Source organism: Drosophila miranda, chromosome XL (assembly GCF_003369915.1).
Source record: "Drosophila miranda strain MSH22 chromosome XL, D.miranda_PacBio2.1, whole genome shotgun sequence".
NCBI lineage: Eukaryota > Metazoa > Arthropoda > Insecta > Diptera > Drosophilidae > Drosophila > Drosophila miranda.
The window spans coordinates 6,441,913-6,454,499 of NC_046673.1; the positions used below are offsets into that span (position 1 = coordinate 6,441,913).

A 12,587-nucleotide genomic window follows, 5' to 3' on the forward strand; every position below is an offset into this window, starting at 1 on the left:
CCCTGAAAAACCTCCTTTCCTTGGACCGCGCTTTCTAGTGGCTTAACTGTCAAGATATATACAGATTTAGAAGTGGGAAAGTGACCCTTAATCAAAGTCCTCTTTGGGTTCCTGCTCCCACTTTCTCTCAGTGATTTCTGGGCTTTGCACGAAGATAGATTCCCATGCCTTCCTGTGTCAGCCTTGGCTTTGTCGTGCTCGGACAGAACACATTCCCATACGCCATGTTGTCTCGGGCATTATCTAAATTAGGGATGTGCGTCGTAAAGATTCTGCAGGAACCTGCTTCTACCTAAACTTCCCCACCGATCCCACATCCCAGAGGCTCCTCCTTTGTCTGTCTGTATGTCTGTCTGGCTGTCGCTTTTAATGAGCTGTTTATGCAATCATCAGGCCCCCAAAAAACCGTAGCTCGTTGCTTTTTTTGGGGGCAATAAATTTTCGGCGGTAAAGGAAAAGGAAAGGACTTTCCTGCCTCCCAACCAGAATGAAAATTTGCATAATCGCAGACGCAGGGAAGTCATCGGGGGTGTCGGTTGGATTCGGCGGAATGTCCTTGCTCGCCTGACTTAACCTGAACGCTCCCGCATAATGTGACCGCCGATGTCAGGATTATAATGATGCTTTTACCCGGCCATCGCTCCTCCCGACCACACATGACTGGCATCCCCATCCCCAGCCCTCACCATTCCCTGCCATTCCCTGTTTTGCCTGTAAGTTTAAGCTGTTGATTCAATTTTCTGGCAGTGTTTGGTGCCAGATAAACGACTTAGTCGCAAAATTCAGCAACAAAAAAATTCCCAAAAATTGAATTAGACAGAGAGCCGCAAAAGGGGTGGGGGGTGGGCTGGCATGCTGGCACATATGAGAGGAAAATCTTTACTCAAAGTATTAGCATAAACAGAAAACTTTCGTTGCTGTGGAAGCAAGGAAAAGCAAACGCCAGCTGCTGGAGCAAAAAAAAAGTTTTGCCAAGAAAACTGCACGAACAGAAAATGTTTGGGGAAAACTTCAGCCACATTTGCAATTTGCATATTGTTCGGGAAAGCGGAAAGAATAGGAGAGGAAATCGGAGAATTGTGCGGAGAAGTGCGAAGGAGAAGGAAGAAGCCGGTCAAGTGGCAGCAGGGGACCGGGCCTTTGGCCTATGCAAATGTTTGCCTCGCCTCGCACAACGCTGCGTATGATTGATGTGTCGGTCAAGAGGCAGCAGGACAGCAGGCATTAGAAAGATGAGACTGGGCTTGCACTGTGGCACTGTGGTGCTGTGGTACTGCGGTACTGTGTTTGCATAGGTCTCACTTTCCCTTTGCTTCTTTCCTCTGGCAATCAATGGTTTCGGTACTCTCTTAATTTAAGCCTTTTCTTCTGCCCTTCAACAATGTTGTAAAACTGATGCTTTCCACTCGCATTCTCGCATGCTCGCATACTTTTCCCGGGGTTAAGCTCTTGATAGAAAACTTATCTGGGAGAGGAAACTATTTTCTGGCCAAAGGAGGCGAGGCGAGGCGAGGCTAAGTGGGGGTGGCAGAATTTTCAGCTTGAACCAAAGCCAAGAAAACTTTCCTGGGGGCCAGGCCATAAAGGAAATATGATTTTGGCAAGTATTTTTTATAGTGAACTTTTGTGGGAGATTCCCTCAAGAGTACCTTAAAGTTGAACCTTAAACCTGGGAGATTCTGGATAGAGAAATATTTTATTTAAAGGGAGTTTAAGTGAAGGAAATATTAGACTTTGATTTGAAAGATGTGAAAGCTTCGTATTGGTGTTCAATTATCAATCATTCCTTCTATCTTTAGAACTTTACCAGGAAGCATTTCTCGCCTGATAATTGTAAAACCTTTCTTTAAAAAAAGCCCCCTAAAACCAGTCTTAGCTCTTGAATCGGTTACCAACTTCTTGAGCACTTTATCTACCTATATAAAAGATGTATGTTCGTCTAAGCTGCTGTCTTTAATTTCCTGTCCTGTTTTTCGTTATTGTATGGTTTTATTTTTCCGCTTTGCCTCTATCTTAAGTCCCTTGGTCGCTTTTGTGCGATGATCTCCAACGAAATGTCCGTGTTTTCTTGGAAATATCTAACGAGTATTTAAGCCTGGTGTCTCAATATCTACAAGACAAGGCTCTCCACTACATCTACTAGCAGTTCATAGAAGTGGAGGAGACTTGCCATTCCCAAAGAAGTGGCATATATCAATGCCAAAGATACACATAGAAAGGAACAGAGAGATAGAGAGACAGAGACTAAGGACAGCCATGCAGCATGCCCCATCTTGAAGCTGTTTGCAAACAAAAGGAGGAATGTTGGCTGGAAAGAGGCACTGGCAGCACAAAAAATATAGCTCTTGGCTTTAGGTTGGGTAAACTTTTTGTCTTTTTTCTCGTCCCTCTCTCTGTCTCTCTGTGGCATAAATAACAGACAGACACACACGCTCACGAAACCACTGACATATGGAGAGGAGGTCTACAGCGGGGAGTAGTATCTGTGTGACAGTGTGGCGGTGTGGCAGTGGCAGTGCATTATAAACAGCTGCTCTGGCAGCCTTCCTAGGGGTCTGGTCTTCTCTTCTGAGCTGCAGTTTGACGATAGTACAGGAGGCATTGACACAGTTTGCACAGTGGTTTTTGTTTGGATTTTGTCCGCCTTTTGAGCAGGAAATTAAAAATGTCTCTACAGATTTATGTGTAGCACAAACAGGACACACACAGACACACACACACACACACGCACACACATCCTTCTCCCAATTGCTGTTCATTTGTTGCCGCCTTTGTCTCTGTCGTTGATTGTTTGGCTTTCATTTTCATTCAGAACGACAGAGAGAAAGAGAGGGAGAGAAAGAGAGAGAGGAGTAGTAAAAGCCATGGAAAACCTCATAGAGTCGGGGTCTTCCAGGGGTTCAAATGGCGTAACAACAACAGCTGTTCCAGAACAACAGCACAACTCGCCCTACTTCTCCTTTGTGGAATACTCTTTCAGAGAGTACCATAAAAGCGGAGTGAATCTTTGAAACGATGAATCGATGAGGGACATTGACAAAACCTTCAACAAAAAGTTCAAATTTCTGTTTCTATATTCTTTAAACAGAACAGAACATTGATGGTGGGAAAGCGAAAGTATAAATTTATCATTTTAATTAAAGTCAGAGCACTATATCATGTACTTATGAGAAAAGGAGTGTCAAAAAACATTCCTGGTTTTCGAACAAAACACTAAAAATATATTTATCTATAGATATTCCTTTTGATATTTCTGCATGCTCTTCTCTACTCTATTTCTAACTCTACTATTTCTAAAGATAAACCTCAACAACTTTTTCTATAGATCCCGACAGTCAGACAGTTGGCTGACACCAGCTTTCGACCTTCTTTTAGCAACTTTCCCCCGAAAATGGGTGCTTCCCCCGTATCAATCTTCCGCGCACCTTTTTTTGACGAAAGTGTTTTGCTCTGTTTTTCGTCTGTTTTTCACGTTCTGTCGTAAAATTTCCCTGTTTTGGATAGGGAGAGGGGGTTTTCCCTGTCGTTGATTACATTTTTGTGTGTTTCGATTGGGAAAGGAAATGAATGAAATAAATGCACAATCGTTCAAAGAATAACAACTTTAGCCAGAATATCTAGACAGAATGAGAGGTGTGTGTGAGCGAAAGAGGTGGCGCGAACGCGACGACGAGAGACAAGAGACGTGAGACGTGAGAGAACGGAGAACGTGAGAACGTGAGAGACGGAGGCGAGAGCGTAGTAGGACGAACGCTTCCGTGCGGAAGTCTGGCGACGACTGAAAGTGAAACTGAAAAGAAGAAAACGGTACATTCCACAGCCCCATATCTGCGTCTGCGTTGCTATGGTATGTGCGTACCAGTGTGTGTGTGTGTGTGTGTGCTCAAGTGTGTGCGTGTATAGGAGTGTATTTCTCCCTGGTGTGAGTGTGTCTCCTGTACGCGAGTGTATGCCCGTATGCCGGTTGTCCGCTTTTGTTGTTATTGTTTATGTTGCACACACAAATACACACACCTACGTCTACCAGACACACACACAAATGAACATTTGAGCGCCAAAAAGAGTGAACAGAAAGCGACTGTCATTCAATCAGCTGTTTTTCTTAAGTAAAGCTTTCGGGTAGAAGCTCTCCCAAGGCAAATTCAGTAGAAGAAAAGCTTATTCTAGTACGGTTTTCTCCCATTCTTATATTTATTTCCGGAAACAGATATTCAACAATCCAATAATCATAAAACGTATCCCATATACAAATTGTTTCCAAGGAAAAAAGATTTGAATTCCCGTGATTTTAGTGCTTTCAATGAACCCTTGTATAGCCACAAATATTTGTGAAATTGTATTGAATTTTTTGACTGGAAAAGTGTGAGGATCGGGCAAGAGCTGATAACGGCCCTTAACAGCTAATCACCACTGGGAGAGAGATATCTAGCACGAGTCGCGAGAGTTGTGTTGGTGGATGGAACATGAAATATTTTCAGATCTTAATCAGTTTCTCGGGAGAAATAGGTGCTTTAAAGGCGAAGAATGAAAACTTTAAAGCTTTAAGCTCAATGCAATCTTTAAAGAAGGTTTCCAAACAAACTGAAAAGCTTTGTCTTTTAAATGATCCTTTCAACCCCACAAATTTCAAATCCACCATTCAAAGCTACGTTAAATAAGAGACAAAATGGTCTAAAAACTAAAAGTTATATCCATGAAAAGTGAAGGATAAAAGCTCCGAAAGCTTGCTTCGAAAGCTATATTATATCAGAGCTTTTGTTAGCTTTTTATGAACGGTTTCTTTTAAGTATATTACCAAGAATTTTAAACCAAAGCTATGACAGTTTAATATCTTCTTTCTCCCCAAGATGTTTTGACCACAAAGAATTTGTGGCTTATGGGGAGGGATAGCCAGAAGCAGAGCCAGAAAATGGGGAGTGCGTCATGTTCATGCTTGAACGCTTTTTGGGGGGACAGCAGACACAGGAGTACAGGAATTGCTTACGTTTGCTTACGTTTTTGCTGACTTGAGTTCTTTTCAATTCTCCGCATATGTCAAATGCAGGTAGCCCACAAGCCGCAAGCCGAAAAACCTAAAAAGGGCGTCGCTGACGGGAGAGGAGTGGATGGGTTCCAGGGCGGTCAGAAAAATGGATGTTGGAGGAGAAGCTCCAGGCTCCATTGGAGCATGATGGAAAGCGGATTATGTACCGGTGTCCTGGGATTCGATTCCATTCCATTCACCACAATCAACGTGTCACAGCTCCAAGAACTCGATTAATGTTTATTTCAATTTCCATCTTCATTTCTCCTACTCTTTCTCTCATTGCTTAACTTTTTGTACATACGTTATTTTCCTTGCGGCTTGCGGCGTGGAAATTTTTGCAAAGTTAATGCGATACCGATACGGTTACAGATGTGACAACAACCACAGGGCAGTGGCAGGCAAGCCACTTGATGCTGCTGCCCCTGCCTTTCTCCAAGCTGATTTACAATAATCGCTTTCGACAGGGGAAAAACGGGGCAAAAACAGCGAAAAAGCAGCAAATAACAGATGTAAAGGCCACAACACAACGTCTGTTGTCTATAAGCACTATATTTCAGGAAAACAGGGTGGCTGTGTCATTCTGTTTGAGTCTTTGGCCCTGGAGGAGGAGGTCTGACTGGAGAGAAAAGTGAACGCTGGGAGAGAGATAGAGCTGTTGATACTGATCAAGAATGTACGAGTGTATACGTCCTTATGGGATTGCAAATGCCATCAACACGAAGTCCACAATGAGGACACCATAGTCAAGACCCTCAAGGTAGCCGTTCAGTTTGGCTTATTTCAGAGGAGGGACGGCCACTCCTGCGTCCAGCCTACTCCGATCACAGAGGCCGAAAAAATAGTGCGTTAAGGCTCTGAGCTTTGCAACCATCATAGCCATCAGAATCAGAACTATTTCGAATCAGTTCAAAGATATTCAATGAAAAGGAGGCACGAATGCGAAAGGGACGAAGGGACTGTTTCAATGGGTTCACATTTAAGAAGAGAACACCCTGTAGGGCTATTGGTGGCAGGTGTCTCGTGGTCTACGAGATGCCGTGCAGGGATATTAAGATGTTGTTGACCAAACTCTCTCAAGAGCATAAGTATTTATGTTTATCGATGAGGAACACGCACATAAATACAGACACATAAACACACACATAGATATAAATATACTTATGTATAGAGGAGGGAGGGCCGGGTTTATTAAAAATGTATGCCATAAAAAATTGTTCAAAATGCCATTGAATATTTACGCATTTGCCCCTTTTCCACGTCCACGGAGAAAGTGAGTGTGAATGTATGAATATCTGATTGGTCATATTTGTGCATGTGTTTGTGTGTGTTGTGTGTGGTCGTAAACAGGAAACGGAAATCAGCATGCAGGCGCACGCAGCAGCAGCAACAAAAGTTGGATTATTGTTTCGGTTTCTTGTGGCAAACATTTGTAATACTACCACAGCCTCATTTTTCGAGGAGAGAGTCCTCTCTAACATCATGCCCCCAATCGGCACGACATAACAGCGAGAAGGATTCCTTTTGAGCACCCCCTCATGGGGAGCGGGGCTCACTTGGAAAAACATGCGATTCCATTTCAATTGCATTGCATTTCCAAGCAAATTTGAATACGAGTATCCACTGGTTTATGTCTTTCGGATCAACGAAAATATATCATTATTTTCCCCGGCGTAGGGATGCGGTCGATGGCCATGGAATTATTTTGCATATGCAGATGCGGGAGAGACGCAGAGAGAGATCGTATAGATATATTTACATTTAAATACATATTTTATTCAAAACAAGATTCGATGGACAGGAAAATTCAATTCTCAACTGAACGGGCAAGGGGGGAATGGTGTGGGCCTTGACGGACACTTATTGGTCTTGGAAATTATCATATTGTTGTTGAATATTTCAACAGGGAATAGATAGATAAACAGATAGATTAACTTAAACATTCTGTCCTTCTGTGTAATGACACATGCAGCTGTTTATTCATCGATAGAGAGTTTCCATTCTCTTAAAATGGATCTTTAGTGTGTCTTGTGTCTTGTTTCGTGTCAATATGTTTTTGTTTCAGTCGTTCCTGATCCTCCAGCGGAGGATACCCCAAAGTGGGGCAGAATCTGACTTTAATGGTAGGATGGATTTGTTTGCAGAAAGTGGAAATGTCAAATGGATGTGGGTCGGAATTGTAAAGTTGATTTAGTTTGAAATGCATTGGATGGCATTGGATGAGCCATGGGGCTCATCATGGGTGCTCAATGCTTGAGCCCCAAAGCAGTGGATAAAGGGGTTTTAACGATACCGAGTACTCGTTGAATATTCTACCACTAATCGATAAAGCATAATCGAATGCAATCGCGAATGCCGATGGCAATAAAAAATCATCAAAGCGGAATTCAATTTAGATTAAAAACTGAATATTTTCACAGTCCTCCCCTCTATCAGTGCTTTCGACCCCAGGGCCCTGGGTAGATGGGGGAAATGGGTCCCGTTTTGATGCAGCTGGCAGCTAAAATTAAATGAATGCCACATGGCTATGCGTATGGAAAATGCGCGTCCAAAGACCCAATAAAAGTCACCCAAAATATTGGCAAAACAGAAGGGAGAATGGGATTCTCTGCCTCCCTCTCTCCCAGTGTGGATTAGCAGCTATTCTTTCATTGCCAAAGATCAGAGAGGAGAGCATTCTTTAAGGGATAATTGATGTTTTTGGAATCTTTGCTGTCCGTCTGCCATTCCTAATGCCATTGTGAGGGTCCTCCGAGTGTTTTCCAAACATCATGGATATACAGCACAGCTGTCAATACACACAAAAAATACAAACACATACATACATATATACACGTATCCCTTGCATCTGTGTGTGTGTGTGATGCGAAAGAGGGGAAAAACAGAGCCTGTGAAAAGTTTTTCCACCTGCGCTTTTTCATTTACATGAGTAAGTTTCCACATTAAGGACACAGCAGAGCACAGCCCAGAAAAAAAAAGAAAAACCAGACCTCGTACCTTTTCCACTTTTCTCGTTTTTCCCCACCTGGCTTTCCCATCTTAAAGTTAGCTTCAGAGGCTGAAAATTCATTGAAATTTCATGGTAAAATTACACGTAGTACGATTCAACATTAATTATGCAGAAAATGTCTATCGAATATTTGACAATAATTAAATTGAAATTTGGAAGCACTTGTGTAATTAAATAAAACTCAAATTTCAATTGAATTTACATATATTTTAATGCGAAACGGAACACAATTTTAATGTGAAATGAAATGGAATTACTTGGTGAGTTGATTCAATCCAAAAGGCAGAATAACTCTCAGTCCCTGTCTCTGATTCTCTGCGAAACTCTCTGTGTAATTCTCTGGAGTAAGCAGTAAACAGCAAGTTAAACACATTTATTCTGCTCGTTTGTCGTTTGGCGAATGTGAAACCAAAGTTAAATAAATAAGCGGCAGTTGATTAGGCCACACGATGCGTGAGGTGCCTGCGGCTTTCCAGGGGAGGCGGAGACGCCACCACCACAGTTTCTGTGGCTTCAAAGTTGCCTCAAGCCCAGCGCCTTATTAACTTAACACAAATGCTGGCAACTGCTTAGCGATGCGATGCCAAGTGGAGATTGGGGAGTGGTGAGTAGAGGCTTGGGGCATGTGGCATGTGGCATGTGGTGGCACCTGTAACACGTCTGCTGGGAGCTGGGACGCAGCTGGCTGCGCACTTGAATAATAAGCATCTATTATCAGGAGCCTAGACAGGAGCCAGAGCCAGTTCTCTTGCTCAGATCTCTCTCCCACTAAGTCTCCATCGCTCGTGGCATGCCAGGGAATGAGATAAGATGCTCCTCATATTGAGGGGTATATTGGACTGTAGACGCACAATGGTAAAAGCAGCAAACAAATATTAAGAGTCCAACAGAAGCCAGAAACTATGGGAAAAGTAAGGGAAAGTGACTTTGGACAAAGCAGTGTTGGTAAATGCTGAGATACTGTTTTAATCAGTGCCAAATAATGACATTCAAATAGTTCGAGAATTCGGAAAATAGTCAGAAATAAATGCCAAGAGAAAAACGTATACAAAATCAAAGAAATTGGAAAATAATCCTTGTAGTGCTAGTGCTGGTAAGTGATGAAATTCGCATACCGCATACTCCTTTTACCCCACATTGAGTCCTGCATTCTTTTGCTCTTTGCGCTGTCTGCCATTGAAGAGGCTTTGCTATATTATTTATTATTATTTTTACGAGTATTCTGCCCCTCTTGACAGTTTAACGGGAATTTCATATTCCATCTCTATGAATTTACTTCTCCCCCCGCCCCGTCGATTCCATCGGTATTTTCTCGCGCTCATTTGTTTTTTCCACCATCGCGATGGAATTTTGGGAAAAGTTTTCGCAGATTGTCGAGTGCCACTAATTGTCTATAAGTGGGGGGCGTGGTTTAGCCAAACAAACGCACACATATGCATGTGGCATGTGGCATGCGGCGTCTCTCCAGAGGGACTTTAATGCCACATGGCGCCATTTGAATGAGGTTTTAAATGTTTGCCGACTTTGTGGCCATAAAAATGGCGATCCGTACCGTACGTGTGGTGTATGTGTGTGCTGTGTGTGCTCCACAGAGAGAGAGTGTGGTCTCTAATGTGTGGATGTGGAGGTGGATGGGGATTTTGTCAGTGCTGGTAGTAGTGTTTGGCATTGGCGTTATGCTGCTGCCGAAGGGAAATGCTTTCCCAAGGCTTAATTGAGTTTCAACAGTTTGATTTTTTACTTAAACTGTTTTACCCTACTCGCACACACAGACCACACCATTTTCCACATGACATTGGGCCAGGGACAGGGGCGGGGGCGTGGGCATGGCCATATTGGTATTTTCCGGGGCGTGTGTAGTGGCAGTAGCATATTTCTAAGGTGATCCATCACTGTCTTTTCATTGATTTGCTGCATCTGCTGCTGTCACTCAACGGAGGACGAAAACATTGATAGATTGTTGCTTATTGAAATTTTTGGTCAACGAAAAGGGTCGAATTTTAATTGAATTTCCAGCTTTTTGAAATGCCAAACCAAGCACACACTTAAATATAACCATATCCTGTGACAAAAAACGTATAAAAAGAAGGAAGTTTCCTGTATTTTAAACTCTACACCAATCTAAACCAATCGAACCTTCAAAGCGATCACTAAAATAATCGTTTTTCAGTGGCAAACCTTTAATAATAATAACAAAGGAGAATTTTTCTTAATTGAAAAGCCTAAAAGTATGATCAAAAAGGTTCTTCTGTTCTTTAGGGAACTCTGGGAGTTTGTGCACTTTTCAATTTAAGCTTCTAGCTGCAGTGAAATTCAAATGTGGAAATGCTATTGAAAGTTTCTCCCAGCGAGACTCACACAGACGCGCGCGCGCATACACATGCACACACATGCTGTGCCCCCGCACACATAAAATTCAATTAGAGTTTTCCGTAGTTTCATCAGCTGCTTTTCTACACCCCTGCTACTTTCTGGCGTCCTGTCGTCCTGTCGTCCTGACGTCCTGCCGTCCTGCCGTCCTGGGGACCCTCCCCCCGGTTTCATCCGCATCATCCTCCTGGCTATTTGCTTTCATTTGGCTTAAACGAGGAGCTGGAATATGCGAGGGCGCCAGCTAGGGCGTGAAATTGTGCCAAGGCAGCCCAGTCCTTCCCTTCCATACGTAAGACGAAGGAAGATGTCCCCCGTCAATACTTACCTGCGAGGAAACAGAAACAGAGCAGAAAGGAGAACAGAGCATGAGAATCGCGGCAACATACATGAAAAGTCCGATTAAAGAAGACATAATTAACAAAAAACAGAACAGGGGATTCTGTGTAGATCTCTTTATGGAACGTAAACAAAAATGCGTTGTTTCTTGTGAAAATCGAGAGAGCAAATACCTTGTAAATGAGGCTTATATGCAAAGGTTTCTTTGCCACAAAACAGCAATAGTTTTCCCAAAACAAACGAAGCAAAGGAGATGTTTCTTGACGAGATACGAATATTTCTCGTATTTGTCCTTTGCCATTCCATGCCATTGCACAAAAAACCTAAATCATATACGATTGGGCCTAAACATCAAGTGTTTGTGGGTCCGAGCCGTGGTTAAGATGGCATGGCAACAGCATACCATTCCAAGACCATCCCCCGGCATCTCCATCTGACAGCACCCGGGGAACGGGAACGGGAAAGGGCAAGAGAGCGGTAACGGTAACGGGCATTATCCTTGCTGGGCGACTGTGAAGTGAATCCCAAAAGGCACTTAGGCCACATGATGAGCTGCCTGACAGGTCGGACGAAGCACCATCGAGTGAGAGAGCTGAGAGAGATAGGGCGGCCTGGTCGCCTGGCGGGTGTCCAGTGAGTGGCGTGGATGGGGCATGACCTTGCATTGTCCCAGCCCTTTTCCGTGGTCGGTCTCCAACTGCCAACTGCCTGCTGTCTCTCTTCTGGTGGTGCTGCAACTGCCACTGCCACTGCGACTCGGACTCAGACTCAGACTCAGGCCATGTCTTGTTGACAGTTGCACTAATTGCAAAATGCTGTTGTTTGTTCGCCTGCCATTGTCTGTGGCACACTTTTAGGCAATTTGCATATTTCGTTAAGCAGCTGCTTTTCACACAGCATCTGCATCTGCGTCTGCGTCTGCATCTGTTGTTGTGGCTGTAGCTGTGGCTGTTGTCCCAGTCCCTCTCAGAGGATGACCTGCTGGGTCCTCAAAGACGTGACTCTTTCCCAGTCTTTCCTCCGCTTCGAAGTTCTCTCCTATATGTGTGTTTCTTGGCGCTTGATTCGAGTCTTTTCCTTGGTCTTTGCTCGGAGTAAATATTTATGCTCCCACAATAGCGTATACTCCTTTCAATCTAATTAGGAATGAAGGCTTCCATTTAACTAATTGACACAATGATTCATTTGATTTTCCTTAAAGCTAACGATATATTCCTTTGGTGCGTGTTTTCTTTTAGACAATTGACACATTTAAAAACAATATATCTCTTCCAAATATATCTATATCTATATCGTACTTCCTCATGAGCACGCTTCTCCCCGACCTCTTTCTGCTGCTAAAATTAATTTAGCTTAAGCCCATTTCACTTTTCACTTTTCTTTTCGATTTCATTTTCATTTCACTGCGAATGCAGTTTTCTTTTTGCCCCTTCTTGTGGAACGTGACTCGGGAGCGCTATGGCACCCCTCTCTGACCTTTCTTTTGCTCTTCCTTGCTCCGAGTGTCTGTCTCGCTCTCTCTCTATCTCTCTCGTTTGCATCTAAATTATGGCAATTGAGTGTGAGCCACATAAATCATGCTCAGCTTGCACTTGTCCCTGCTATCCTTTAGCGGTGGTTTTGCTGGGTATATACGAGTATGTACATATGTGCCCAGAGCATGTTCTATATGTACATGGAATCATCAGGTATTCTCGATTCCTTCGGCTATATTTCGCTTGAAGGGTAATGCTACATTTCATTGTGGTATTACACCTTTGAGAGCTTATTATCCAAATGCATTTATTCATCCAAGTGGATCAAAACTATTCAGACGATACATAGATTCTTTCAGACAGATCCATA

General features: G+C 43.2%; 1 protein-coding gene across 2 annotated transcripts in view; it reads right to left on the minus strand.

The window, feature by feature from the left end:
• The window catches only part of LOC108164880 (dipeptidyl aminopeptidase-like protein 6), a 119,882-nt gene that overhangs the window by 12,907 nt on the left and 94,388 nt on the right, over nt 1–12,587 (minus strand). The gene's annotated exons all lie outside the window — the stretch shown is intronic.